At 44.5% G+C, this 15170-nt stretch overlaps 1 protein-coding gene across 3 annotated transcripts in view; it reads left to right on the forward strand.

Moving 5' to 3' along the window:
• LOC117345742 (tyrosine-protein phosphatase non-receptor type substrate 1-like) overlaps positions 1–15170 on the forward strand; it is a 118332-nt gene that overhangs the window by 27121 nt on the left and 76041 nt on the right. Inside the window, exon 2 of one of the 3 annotated variants that reach the window (XM_033914832.1) lies at positions 3854–4030. The exons of the other annotated variants lie outside the window; for them this stretch is intronic. The gene's annotated coding sequence lies outside the window, so the exon portion shown is untranslated. The remainder of the gene's footprint in view (positions 1–3853; positions 4031–15170) is intronic. 3 annotated transcript variants of the gene reach the window in all.

Genomic DNA, 15170 nt, shown 5'->3' on the forward strand with positions numbered 1-15170 from the left:
CTTATTTTTGCTAATTTCCAGTGAGTTGGCATTGTATCTGATGAGAGACTATTGCCAATTGTGGATTGAATGAACGGGGCAAAGACAAAAAAATATTTTTAAATTAAGAAAGGTGGTAGAGAATGCCCTAGAATTCCTGAGTTATTGATGGAGTGCATTGTTTTGTCTATTTCTAGTAAAGATGGTACATTAAAATTAGAAAAAGTGCTGAAAGAGATAGAGTGGAAATTGTCTAATGGCGTAGTTGGGGATACTAAATTTGTGGGGATTATGGTGTTACGTATAGTAATAATTTTATTTAAAAAATAATTTGCCAGATCCTGTGCTGAGAGAGCAGAAGAGAAAAGGGATAAATTACTATTTCCTTTCATTGTAAGTGATTTCCTGCAGGGACATCCTTGCGGCGGGAGATCGCAGACTGTTGGAGAACGTCTTTTTTTGGGGGGGTCCCTGTGCTGCAGTAAGCCCCCTGGACAACCTGCAGGTCAGATCAAGGATCGGGAGCTAGCTTACTACAGGTTCATCCGCTAGTGGGTATAGCGCAGGCTGAGCGGTTCCATGGAGGTACGACCAGGATCGGAGCCAGACTATAACCCCCACCAGGTGGAGGGTGGCGGAGATCACCGCCCGTGATAGTCGGACCGGTGGGGCAGTCAGAAGACTTGAAATCCAGCTTTCCAGCTTCCTGAGGCTTTAGATCTCCCTACATGCTGCTGCTCCAGCATTGCCTGCATTTTCTGCCATTCAGTACAATGGAACAGTGAGTAACAGACTGACAGCCTGTTTTAGCGATTTTGGGGGAGTCTTAAAAATGGGTTTTTGGATGATTTCCCTGCATGCTCTACCTCTCCCCATCTCTAAAATCCCCAAATTGCTGTTTTCTAGGGATTCCTATTCCTTTCATGGGCCATTTTATTGCAAAATCAGCACCTGTGGTGGCCATCTTGGATTTTTCCCCAATTTGAATAAAACTATATTTTTTTATAGTTAGGAGCTTCGTTTTTGCTCCAAACTTCAGAGATAATAATAATAACAGTTTATATACCGCAGGACTGTGAAGTTCTATGCGGGTTACAATGATTAAAGAGGTTACAGGTTGAGTGGAATAAACAAAGTTCAAAATTAGTGATTAACAGTACTAGAGATCATTTGTTGAGGACTAAGGTTGTATAGGTCGGTTACCTAAGTATTTCAGGAACAGATGTGTTTTTAGGCGCTTCCTGAATTCCCTATAAGTAGTAGGCACGAGCAGTTCTAGATCTTTACCCCATAATGCTGCTTGATGTGAGAAGAGATGTTGGTGATGACTTTTAAATTTACAACCTCTAACCGGTGGAGAAACAAAGTTCAGATGTGAGGTTCTAAATCTGTTGGTTGTGAAGGAAAAAAGGTCAGTTATATATTTAGGGGCTAAGCCGTAAAGTACCTTGAAGCAAAAACAACCAAACTTGAATTTCACATGTGCCTCCATCGGCAGCCAGTGTAGAAGTCGATAGGAAGGTGTCACGTGATCAAACTTCTTCAGTCCACAAAGTAGCCTAACCGCTGCATTTTGTATCAGTTGCAATCGCCGCATGTTCTTCTGGGAGAGTGCCAAGTAGGTGATGTTACAATAATCGAGTTGACTCAGTATGAGGGATTGTACCAGAATTCTAAATGATGAGACATCGAAGTAAGATCTGATGGACCAAAGCTTCCAGAGGGTGAGAAAGATCTTTCTAATCAGGGAGTCTACCTGGTTTTCAAGGTCAGGCTCTGGTCCAGTGTTACTCCCAATATCTTCATAGTGGGTTGAATGGGATAACTAAGGTTATTGATGCACAATGATGCTTTAGTGTCAAGTGGACGTGGTGATGCTATGAAAAAACTTGTTTTCTCTGAGTTTAGCTTTAGTCTGAATTCAGTCATCCATTGCTCCATCCGATTTAATACTTCTGTTGCTTTGGGAGTGACATCTGAGACAGAGGTAGTGAATGAGATAATTATCGTGAAGTCATCAGCGTAGCTAAATAGTTTTATCCCCAGCTGGGACAATTGCGAACCCAATGAGGACATGTAAACATTGAAGAGCAAAGGGGATAATGATGATCCCTGTGGCACGCCAGATGGATTGCTCCATATATCAGAGAGATCGTAATTAAAACGGACTTGGTAGGTGCGTGATATAAGGAAACTTCGAAACCAGTTTAATACCTCTCCTCTGATTCCAATTGTGTCTAGGCATTGTAATAGTTTCCCGTGGTCCAAGTCAAAGGCAGAGCTCATGTCAAATTGCATGATTAGGGCGTTGAGGCCTCCCCAGGTTGGGATGGGATGGATTCATGCCTCGTTTGCGGCGGATGGCTGTTTGATGTGCAGTCGTGTTCCACTTGCGCTGTGACCCACAAGGGGGGCGAAGTTTGCACAGATATGGTGCCCTCTTTGAGCCTTCTACCCCAATTTCTGTGAAAATCGCATCTGGAGACTCTTGAGAGAGCGCTGGTAGCTTATTGGTGAAATGCAAGTGCAGTTCCGGAGAAAAGCCTCATAAGTATTCCAAGCACTCTAAGTCTGAGGCACAAAAGGCGGCTCTCACCGTGGGAGATCCGGCCACTGAGAAGATATATCATTCTACCTCTAATACTTGGAGTCCACCCAGGTTTTTGGAGTACCTGGGGGGTCTGCTTTCACACAGGACAGAACAAACTATTCCTTCCCATATCCTGTCAAGAGAATCTGGTTCTCCACTCCCTGGCTCGCCCGTCTTATGATCCTCTATAGCAGGCATCCTTGATGGATCTCACTATCAAGAGAGTCTTCATTGTGGCTGTCACGTCAGCTTGGAGAGTTTTGGAACTTCAAGCTCTTTCTTGACGGGATCTTTTCTTGTGTATTACAGATGCCGCGGTGCTCTTGCATATGGTTCCTTCCTTCTGAAAGTGGTTTTGGTCTTCCATGTGAATCAAGAAGTTCGTCTTCTGGCGTTTGTTCCTTCCGGTTCAAAAGCCCAGGACAGGGTGCTGCGGTTCCTAGATGTGAACAAGCTTTTGCTGAGGTATTTGGAGGTCACCATCGAGTTTCGTGTCTCAGACCTCCTGTTTGTCCTGGTGGGTCCTGCCCGCAAGGGCAAGCCTACCTCTAAGGCTACCATTTTGAGATGGATTAGAGCGGCCATTTCTACAGCTTATGTAGCGGCAAGAAAGAAACTCCCCCCTTGGGTTGCGGGCTCATTCTTCCAGAGGGATTTCTTCCTCCTGGGTCAAGTCTTCGTTGGTGTCTCCGGATTAGATTTGCAGGGCTGCTACTTGGTCCTCCTTACACACTTTTACCAAGTTTTGCAGGCTTGATGTGGCGGCCAAGCAGGATGCTGCTTTTGGTGCCTCAGTGCTGGCAGCAAGCTCATCAGTCCCATCCTGATGTTTTCGGGACTACTCTGTTACGTCCCACTGGTCCCGGAATAAAGGGTGATTGTACAAGAACAAAAGATTAGGTTCTTCTTACCTTTTCTAATCTTCTGTCTTGTAAATCCTCCCTTTATTCTGGGAAACTACCCTATGTATGCCTGATTCGCTGATTCCTTACCTTGAAGTACTGGTAAACTGGATTTAAGTTTCAGACTAGCCTTTATAAGAGTGCCATCTGACTGGATCTAGCACTAAATTTAGGAGAGGGGGTCCCTGGTTTAGCACCCCCTTCTGACATTGCAGGTTGTGTCTCTCTATAGCACTGTTTTTATCGTTCAGGTTTCTAATGTTTCATAACCTGTTTTCTAGCTTTCATTGTTGCTGTTTGCATATGTTAATATGAGCAGAATTGATTTGTTTGGCGGGGAGATACCATTTTCCCTCTCTCTCTCATTTATTATCTTCTGTAGATGTTCCTGGCTGCTTGAAGACTGACTGGTGTCCAAGGGGCATGCTCCAGGATATGCTAGCAGAGGGAGGAGTTAAGACTTCAATCATCTGAGGCTTTCTACAGTGCCTGGCAGCAAAGGATGCATAAACCCACTGGTCCCGGAATAAAGGGTGGATTTACAAGAAGATTAGCAAAGGTAAGAACCTATCCTGTATTAACAAGGGGACTTTTATCCAGGCCTGTCTAAATTCCAGCATTCAATTGGATAAGAATGATGAGGGAGGGGGATAGAAGAGAGAATGTCATCTCTTTTTCTACCTTGCACTCTTGGTCATCTTTTTCTTCCATCTCATCCTTTCTTTCACTTCTTATCCTTTCTTTCTACCTTCCATCTAGAACCTGATTTGGTGCTCACAAGCTTCTCAGCATGGTGGTGGGGTCCTAGGCACTAGAGAGGAGGAAATATGGTTCTCTAGAGTGCCCTTGCCCACATTTTCCCCTTTTGCACACACACCCTCCTCCTGTCTCTTCTGCCTAGTCTATGGCAGCAATGGGAACAGCTGTGCACTCAGAGGTCCTGCAATAATTCTACTCCCGCTTCCACAAAGGAAACTGCTGTGAAGAGGGTAAGGGACTGCCACAAAGGAAACTGCTGTGAAGAAGGGAAGGGACTACCAGAGGAGCTGTGAGCATATGCAAGATCACAGGCCTACTGTTAGAAGGGAGGATGGCTCCACCATCTGGAGGTCCATTGAGGCGCTTCAAAATCTGAGCTATTGCTGCAGACTGGATTGACATAACTGGAAAGTGCTGAGCTGTGGCCACTCTAAGATTCTAATTGGTAAGCATGGTGGGGAAAGGAGAGGGAATAAATTGATATCAAATTTCTCTTTTCCATCTTCTCATGTCTTCCTCCCTCCTTACTGTTCACCTATTCTTTCTTCTTCCCTTCACCCCTCCAGGAATGACCTTATCACTTTTAATCTCCTCCCTACCCTAAATAAGCAGAGCAAATAGATACCAGCTCTGTGCTTGAGCTGCTCACCCCCTCCTCATTATGCATCTACCAGGGGTTGGCGACCATGGCCTTCGAAGGCCATAATCCAGTTGGGTTTTCAGGGTTTCCACAATGAATATGCATGATACTGATTTGCGTGCACTGTTCTTCCTTTATATGCAAATAGATTTCATACATATTCATTGTGGAATTCTTGAAAATCCAACTGGATTGTGGGTCTCAAGGACCATGGTTGTCCATCGCATGCATATTCCTTCAAGTGTATAGGGAGAGATAATTTGTGTTGAGTTTAGCGAAAGTATTTTCTAATGATTTAGCCTGCAAGCATTTTAGCGGCAGATTACACTGGTCAACAAGCATTTTGCTACTGGAGTTCTGTCACCTGTACCTTAACAAAGTCCACATGCTGACTCTAAATCTGAAAATAGTTTTTGTCTATCACATCCTGTTTTTTAAGTTATGCATCAGTTTCTGTTTATATCATTTTCGTCAATAACACTTCCGTGAAGCGTCTATATTTTACTGTTTCTGTAACACAATATTGCATTTTAGGACAGCTCATCGATCACATACCAGTAATTTGAAAGTTTATACTAAAAAGTGATTGTGCTGCTTTTTCTACCTATGAATTTTTATTTTCTTCCTATGAATTTTATGTTTTTGTCTAAGATATTATAATTATTATGAGCAGACGAGGTTGTGTTAACCATCCTGATAATTTCTGTTATGTCTGTGGACAATTTACTACACAAGATCAGCGAAAAAATCTGTCCAGCAGACTTCAAAGTGCATACAAGCATTATTTTGGCTGTAAAGTTGGCGACCAAGATAAAGTGTGGGCACCTCATATGTGCTACACTGTCTGCTATTCCGGATTAACACAGTGGCAGAATCGGAAACGGAAGAAGATGCCTTTCACTGTACCCATTGTGTGGCATGAACCAACAAATCTCTCAGACTGTTACTTTTGTACTCTCTTCCTTTAAAATTGTATTTCTCCCTACCATCCTGTTGTTTTCATGTAAATAATGTCATGTCACTAATAAGTTTGTTAATTGTTCCCCATTTTAATTTTTTTTTAAATTGTCAAACGCTTAGAATGTAGAAGTAGATGAAAAACAACCTCACCTGCTAACTCAAGAAATCTTAATGATTTGGTTAGATATTTGGCACTGTCAAAGGAGAAAGTAGAATTGTTGAATTTAAGGCTGATGCAATAGAATCTTTTAAGGCAGGACAAAATATAATTTTTCTGTGATCATCAGGGCAGGATTAACCAATAGGCCAAGGGCCCGAAATGGTCAGGGGGGCCCGATGAAGGAGGGCATCAACATTGTTTTTTCCAAACGGCAAAAATCGATTGGCATTGATCGGCAACTCGGGCCCCACCCTGATCGGCAACACAGCCCCCCCCCCCTCCATCGATGGAAAGTAAGACAAGCAAGCAACGCGGGTAAGAAAGGCAACAGGAACTGTAATTGTGCAAGCGGTGCTGCTTGCCCAAAGCTTCCCTCTGATGCAGCTTCTTGTTTCCGCCTGGACACATGGTGGGGTGGGGCAGGGGGGCCCAGTGTACTTGTGTGCCTAGGGGCCCTCAACGAATTAATCCTGCTCTGGTGATCATCACACCATCCTGGGTTCCTTTTACCAAATGATTCTAGCAAAGCAAGCCTTAAAGTGGTACTTTTACACAATGGAAACCAGAAGCCATCTGTTCCTGTTTCTCATGCAGTTGGGTTGAAGGAAACGTACGAGTCGATGGAGACACTTTTAAAACTCACATGCTCTGCAGATCACCGGTGGAACCTCTGTGGTGATCTCAAAGTTGTGTCACTCCTGGGTCTGCAACTGGGGTACACCAAATACATGTGCTTCTTGTGTCTTTGGAACAATCATGATGATGCCTATCACTACAGGCAGAAACAATGGCCAAACCGAGATGAATCCGTACCTGGCAGATACAATGTGAAGCCCCTGCCATTAGTACATCATGAGAAAATCTATCTTCCAGCACTTCACCTAAAACTGGGTCTGCTGAAAAATTTTGTCAAGTTATGGCCAGAAATGGTGATGCATTTCAGCACCTAAGAAGTATGTTTGGTTTTGAGAAAAGTGAAGCCAAAATCAAAGGAGGTGTTTTTGTTGGACCCAAAATCCGTGAACTGATCCTTGATGATGCATTCAAATAGAAGCTGAACCCAGCTGAATCAGCAGCATGGGAAGCATTTGTGCTGGTTGTTCAGAATTTTCTTGGTACTCACAGATCACAGAATTATGTTGAGCTTGTGGAGAACATACTGGCAGCATTATCAACTAATGGGTGCCAGAATGTCACTTAAAATGCCTTTCTTACATTCTCACCTTGACTTCTTCCCACCAAATCTTGGTGATGTCCGCGATGAGCATGGGGAAAGATTTAATTAAGGTGATGGAAAGTTCAATCCCATTATGATGGGAGACTATTGTTGGTTCTTGCTAAGAGAGACAGATTTACAGTACAAGCGTAAAAGCAAGTACCTCAAACATTTCTGAACATGCTGACAACACTTTTGTGTGAGTTAAGAGGGGATATATGCTGTAACATGCCTCCTTATTGTCTTTGTGTTTGTTTTCAGAATAAACTCCTTAACTCAAGTTTGGTGGGACACAGTTCATACTAGAAATATTGTGCCGATATGGCAAACTGTCTAAAAAATCAGTAATGTGTATCTCAGAAATCTGACGTACTAGCTGAATTTCAATTATAGACCTGAAATCAGCGTCATTAAATTAACTAAGAACACTTCTTAAGTTCTCAGTAGCAAAGAAAAACTTTTTTGTTGTTGACCACTGTTATAAAAACGGCTTATCTCTGTTTTTAGCAAGGTTTCTAGCAGTCTCCTACACTGACATGCAAATGGGCTCTTCAACATTAAAATGAGCACTCCGGTGGATTCTTAAAAATTGCCAAGCCATTCTCCCAAGATTAGCATCGGCTTTTGGTGACAAAACTCAGTACTGTTTAAAACCACAGCATGGCAATGTCGGAGGCTGCTAGAAAATCTTTTTTGAGAAGCGACTCCCCCCTAGCAACAGGAGAGATGCCCATTTTCTCCCCCTGCCACACATCTCTCCCGCTTTGGTGGGGGGAGAGGTTGGTTGGCAGCGGGAGAGACTGAACATCTCTCCCGCTGTTATGTTTTTCTTTTTGTGTTTTTTTCTGCGCATTTGCCCTTTGCTATCAGCAGCGATGGGCACATGCAAATTTAGCGAGTCTTCGCTACTCTCCACAAACCTCATATACATGAGTGTTTTTTGGAGAATGGCTCGCTTTTTTTAATTCGCTACCAGAATGGCTGCAATAGCAGCCTGTTGTTTTTTAATGCGGTTTTTTAATGTTTTGCGATGGTTTAGCCCTCAAGCATTTTAGCAGCGGACTATCAAAATGGCTTATCTCTGTTTCTAGCAGTCTCTTACACTGACATGCAAATTGACTCTTCAACATTAAAATGAGCACTCCGGTGGATTCTTAAAAATCTCTGAGGCATTCTCCAAAAGCGGCATTGGCTTTTGACGACAAAACTCGGCATTGTTTAAAACCCGGGCCTGGCAGAGTCGGAGACTATTAAAAAAGCCATTTTGAGAAGTGACCCCCCCCCCCCCACAGCAGCTTATTCTTTCCCACTGCAGGGTGGGTGTTGTGTGACAGCGAGAGAGAATGGGCATCTCTCCCGCTCCTGGGGGAGGGGTTTTCTTGGCAGCAGGAGAGAGTGGCATCTCTCCCGTTGCAGGGGGAGTGTTGTGTGGCAGAGGGAGAGATGCCACTCTCTCCTGCTGCCAAGCAAAACCCCCTTCCAGCAGCGGGAGAGATGCCCATTCTCGCCCGCTGCCATACAACACCCCCCACTGCAGCGGGAGAGATGCGCATTCTCTCACACTGCATCACAATACCCCTCCTCCCCACCTCTGACCCCCCTTTCCCCCATACCTTTAATTAAATGGCTGACCGGAGGGATGCATGCTTCTTCTGGCCAGCTGGCCCCAAAATGGGCCTTCCCCTCAAAGTGCATACTATGGGAAGGGCTTAAACAACCTGGGCCGATCAGAGCCCCTGGCCCCTCCCCGGTGCATCCCCGGATGCACCGACGAGGGAAAGGCCCATTTTGAAAGAGGCTGGCCAGAGGGAATAGGCATCTCTCTGGTCAGCCATCTAATTAAAGGTATGGGGAGGGGGTGGGAGGCAGGGGTTAGGGGTTTTTGTGTGTGTGTTTTCTCTATTCATGTGCCTGTCACTATCACCAGCGATGGGCACATGCAAATTTAGCGAGTCTTTGCTACTCTCCACCAACCTCATTTATATGAGCGTTTTTTACAGAATGGCTCGCTTTTTTAAATTCGCTATCAGAATAGAAACATAGAAGATGACGGCAGATAAGGGCCATAGCCCATCAGGTCTGCCCACTCTACTAACCCATCCCCAAGTCTACTATCCTAGGGATCCCACTCCTGGTGACAGGTTCCCTTGGCTTAACCATCTAAGGGATCCCACATGGGCATCCCATTTGCTCTTAAATTCTTGCACGCTGTTTGCCTCGATCACCTGCACCGGGAGCTCGTTCCAAGGATTAACCACTCTCTCGGTGAAGAAATATTTCCTGGTGTGGCCATGAAATTTCCCGCCCCTGAGTTTGAGCGGATGCCCTCTTGTGGCTGAGGGTCTTTTGAGAAAAAGAATCTCTTCTTCCATCTCGATACGGCCGGTCTCTCCCTACGTTCCTCGAGTGAGTACAGCCGCAAATTTTTCAGCCTTTCCTCGTACGATAGATCCTTGAGCCCCGAGACCATCCTGGTGGCCATCCGTAGGGAGAGAGGAGACATGATCGAGACGTTTAAGTATATTACCGGCCGAATCGAGATGGAAGAAGAGATTCTCTTTCTCAAAGGACCCTCAGCCACAAGAGGGCATCCGCTCAAACTCAGGGGCGGGAAATTTCTTGGCGACACCAGTAAATATTTCTTCACCGAGAGAGTGGTTGATCCTTGGAACGAGCTCCCGGTGCAGGTGATCGAGGCAAACAGCGTGCAAGAATTTAAGAGCAAATGGGATGCCCATGTGGGATCCCTTAGAGGGTTAAGCCAAGGGAACCTGTCACCAGGAGTGGGATCCCTAGGATAGAATGGCTGCAATAGCAGCCCATCGTTTTTTTAACATGTTTTTTAAGAATCTAGGCCTCTGTCCTTAGCTGAGTTCTGGATTTAGCTCCTGCCTTTTTCAGTAGCAAATCAAGGCAAGTTATTTTCAAGCACATACAGCCGTAGGCTGAGTCATATCTGTTCCCACTGCTGTAGGTTGAGTCATCTCTCTTCCCACTCCTGTTTCTCCCCATAGTTTGGATATAGAGGGGAAGGGGCAGAGCAGAAAACAATGGCTCTGCTCTCTTCACCAGCCCTCTTTCCTGGCAGCTGCCTGAAAAGTCAAGGTCTGGGAATTGGAAGGCATCTTCAAAATTTGGTGACATGGCACATTTACATTTCAATTTTGATATAACACAAATCTAGGATAAAAATCTAAACAGTTTACAGAAGTGATGTTGGTAAAGGGAATAAAGTAAACAGGTGAAAATCAAAAAGGATGTTTAGGCTACATAGAAACAGAAACATGATGGCAGATAAAGGCCAAATGGCTCATCCAGTCTGCCCATCCACAGTAACCATTATTACTTCCTCTCTCTCTAAGCTTAGAGATTGACACGGTGGCTGTTACCTGCTGAAATTGTGGAAGAAAAAAAGTGGTCACTGCGGGTACGGGGTCAAGGCCATTCACCACCTCATGGAGCGGTGAATGGCCTTGTCTCCACAGTTAAGGGAGGGAAACCCACAGTCCAGCAGCCCCTTCCCTCCTTCCTAATGATCGCCACTGTCTGGGCATCTCCCTCCCTCCCTTCCCCTCACCTTTGTGGCGATTTTTAATTTTCTCTCAAGCAGCCGGAGCCTTGAAGTCATGTGTGGCTGCCGGAAAGTTCTCCTCTGACGTAACTTCCTGTTTCCAATTGCATGAAGAAGTTTCCGGCAGCCACACACGATTTCAATGCTCTGGCTGCTTGTTGAGAGAAAATTAAAAATCACTAGCGGAGGGAGGGAGGGAGAGGCTCGGACCACGGCAAGTGGAAAGAAAGATGCTGAAGGGGGGTAGAGAGAGAGAGGTCAGAAGACAGAAATGGGGAAGAGAAAGAGAGAGAGAGGGGAGAAGATGGAAATGGGGAAAGAGAGAGAGAGGGGAGACAGAAATGGGGAAGAGAAGGGAGAAGACGTAAATGGGGAAGAGAGAGAGGGGGGAGAAGATGAAAATTGGGAAGAGAGAGGGGGGGAGAAGATGGAAATGGGGAAGAGAGAGTGGGGAGAAGATGCTGAAGGAAGTGGGTAGGTGCAAGTGGAACAGACACAAGAGAACTGGATGGAAGTAGGGGATAATGGAAAAAAAAGGGCACATGCTGGATTGGGGAGACAGGACAGATACCAGATATGAGGAGAGGAAAGGAGGAGAGAGATGCTAAAAACCACCTGGGGAGGGAAGGGAAGAAGACTATGGCGGGGAGCGGAAGGAAGAAGATGGGTGCCACACCAATGGGGATGGGGTGGTGACAGGAGAGATGGAAGGGAGAGGCATAATAACAGATGGGGTGGGGACCGAACTCATTTGATGGGGACCGAGCTTGCGAAGACAGGGACATATTTTATCCTCTAATCCCACGTTCCTATCCTAGGATTTCTTGAAGTCAGACACATTCTCCGTCTCCACTACCTCTACCAGGAGACTGTTCCATGCATCTTCCACCCTTTCTGTAAAAAAGTATTTCCTTAGATTACCTGCCTTAGATTACTCGTGAGCCTCTTAACTTCATCCTATGCCCTCTCATTCCAGAACTTCCTTTCAAATGAAAAATAACTCATGCATATTTACACCACATAGGTATTTAAACATCCATCATATCTCCCCTCTCCCGCCTTTCCTCCAAAGTATACAGACTGAGATCTTTAAGTCTGTCCCCATACGTCTTATGATGAAGACAACGCACCATTTTAGTAGCCTTCCTCTGGACCAACTCCATCCTTTTAAAATCTGTTTTGAAGGTGTGGCCTCCAGAATTATACACAATATTCTAAATGAGATCTCACCAGAGTCTTATACAGGGCATCAATACCTCCTTTAGCCTACTGGCCATACCTCTCCCTATGCACCCTAGCATCCTTCTAGCTTTCACCTTCACCTTTTCAACCTGTTTGGCCACCTTAAGATCATCACATACAATCACACCCAAGTCCCGCTCTTCTGTCGTGCACTTAAGCTCCCTAATCTGTACCGTTCCCTCGGCAGCCCAAATGCATGACCTTGCATATATTAGCATTAAATTATGGCTGCCAAATTTCAGACCATTCTTCAACCTTCACCAGGTCTTTCTTCATATTATTCACACCATCCTGGGTGTCTACGCTATTGCAGATTTTGGTATCGTCCGCAAAGAGACAAATCTTACCCAACAGCCCTGCAGCAATATCTTTTATAAAAATGTTAAAAAGAATAGGCCCAAGAACAGAATCTTGTGGTACACCACAGGTAACATCCCTTTACTCAGAACGATCTCCATTGATCACTACCCTCTATTGCCTTTCACTCAGCCAGTTCTTAACCCAGCCTGCCACTTTGGGACCCATCCCAAGGGCACTCAGTTTATATATTAGATGTCTGTGTGGAACACTGTCAAAGGCTTTGCTAAAATCTAAATACACCACATCTAGCACATTTCCTCTAGCCAATTCTCTGGTCAGCCAATCAAAGAAACTGATCAGATTTGTCTAAGACCTACCTCTAGTGAATCCATGTTGCCTCCGGTCCTGTAATCCACAGAATTCCAGAAACTTCACCATTCTCTATTTTAATAGCATTTCCATTAATTTGCTTACCACAGAAGTCAGTTACCAGCCTGTAATTCCATAATTCTTCCTTACTTCCTCTTTATGGGGAGGGTCCACGTCCGTCCTTCTCCAGTCCTCTGGTACCACTCCCGACTCTACATTCAAGTTATAATGCTGCATATTCCAAGGAAGAATTTAACAATAATAAGAAGCAAGAGTTGGGGAGGGGGAGGGGAAGATCAGGCAAGAAGGAAACAGAATGCTACAAGGCTCAGCGTGTAACCTTGCAGGTCAGGGAGTTAGCCAGGAAATGTTTGACCAGAGCAATAGGTCTTCAAGGTTGTTCAAAACTTAATATATGACACTTCTAAATGTATATCAAAAAGTGGGAGCTCTTCCAAAGTGATGGGCAGGAGCATCTTGTGCAAGCAAGACAGATGTATAGCTCAGCTATACTTGAGAATAGGCAATATGGGGCACTTCTGTTCTTGTCTCTCAACTCCTGTATGCTCATGGTGGGGGCCTACTGCAGCTACACTAGGTGCCTCTGGAATTGCCCCTGCTCCTGTATAGCTGCCAATTCCATCTTACAATCCACATGATGCCGATTTTCTTTTTTTATGGCTCTTGTAGGCCAATTAAATAGTTGGAGAATAGGGAGGAGTGGGGTGGATTGCCCTTTTGTGCTCACCCCCAAACTCTGCTTACAGTATTAACAGGTTCAATGTGGGCATTGAGAGCAAGTTTATTTAAAAATTTGATATACCACTAAGATGTATGACCTAGATTTCACAGAGTTCTACTTTTTGTGGCACAAATCTGAATGAAATTGGGTAATGGATTAAAAAGTTTTATAAGAGGGGGAGGGGAAAGAACACAGAGTAGGTACAAGACAGATGTTATTTTATAAAGTTGGTTTCCCTGTAGACTAACAATAAGCATTGTCCTATTAAACTACTGACTCATCCAATTCCTGGTAGCTTGTAGTCATCCCTTGTTTGGATTGTATTGATATCTTACTAGAATGTGGTAATAAAATAGAAAAACATAGACAAAGGTTAAATTGAACCACCAAGAAGCTGGACTCTGCATACAATGCAACACCACAGAAACAGCGATGCATCTCCCCTAAAGCAAAAAAAAAAAATAAATATAATTTTTTTCTACATTGTCCTCTCTGGTTTCTGCTTTCTTCATAGTCTTGTCACTCTCTTCCTTTCATCCACTGTCTACCCTCTCTCTGCCCCTTTTATATGGCATCTTCTCTCCTTGTATTCCCCTTCCATCTCTCACTTCACCCCTATTAGTCTGGCATCCAACTTCTTCCCTTCCCTCCTCCAATGGTCTGGCATCTCTCTCTTCTTCCCTTCCCTCTCCCACAACCCCATGGTCTGTCATTTCACTCTCTCCTCTCCCTTCCCCCCACTTCCATCAGCATCTGCCCCCTTTCTTTCCCTCCAACCCAATTCCATCCAGTATCCTTCCCCCTTATGTCTCTCTCTTTTCCCTGCACACCAATTCCATCAGCATCTGCCCCCTTCTCTCCCTCTACCACCCTTCCATACTACCCTGACCCCCTTTTTCTCCCTCCACCACCCTTCTATGCTCCTCTCTCCCTCCAAACCAGCAAGGTCCCATGATGACTGCTTCTGTTGCCTCTTCCTCCGGAAGATGTAAGTGACAGAGGGTGTGGGCCGACAGACACAGGGAGTTGTGGCAAGGTTCCGCAATGACTGCAGCTGCCGGTCCATCCCTTCCAACATCACTTACGTCTTCTGAGGGGACAAAAAATAATAAAAAGAATGGATAACTTGACCGATTTAGACATGTCATATGTCATAAAATGTAATTCTAAACTCAAAAGACTCCAGACGAAAAGTAGACTACAGAAAGGAAACCAGAAAAGACCAAAACCATAGTACTAAGATTCAAATGCTAAAATCGGACATGTCCATTATGAAGAGATGTGTGGATCACTGCTAATTATAACGAGTGAGTCTTTAAAATATGAAACGGTAACAGATAGCCAGACCTGGTGGACGGAAGTGATAAATACTGGAGCCAAAACCAGAGCACCGTGATGAAACTTGAATGGAAATACGGATACCTATTTATACTTTTGAGTAAAATTGCGATGCAAACATGTCATAGAAAAGAATAAATACTGTGTAAACTAAAAACCAAGAACAACATATTGTAATACCGAACTCAGAATTAATGAAATAACATGCTAAAAGAACTTACCCCCCCCCCCCTAAAATAGGGCATATACATACTTAAAATGATGGCTGGTTACAAACAGTATGCCTAGACTATATAGACCTAAACAGGGCAAAAGTAAGCGTATGGGAAATGAACAGCTGATAATACAGAGTGTATCTTGAAAACATAAGCCAATAGTAGCTCAAAGACAAGCCAACCGGGT

The sequence above is a fragment of the Geotrypetes seraphini genome, chromosome 11 (genome assembly GCF_902459505.1).
Source record: "Geotrypetes seraphini chromosome 11, aGeoSer1.1, whole genome shotgun sequence".
Classification (NCBI taxonomy): domain Eukaryota; kingdom Metazoa; phylum Chordata; class Amphibia; order Gymnophiona; family Dermophiidae; genus Geotrypetes; species Geotrypetes seraphini.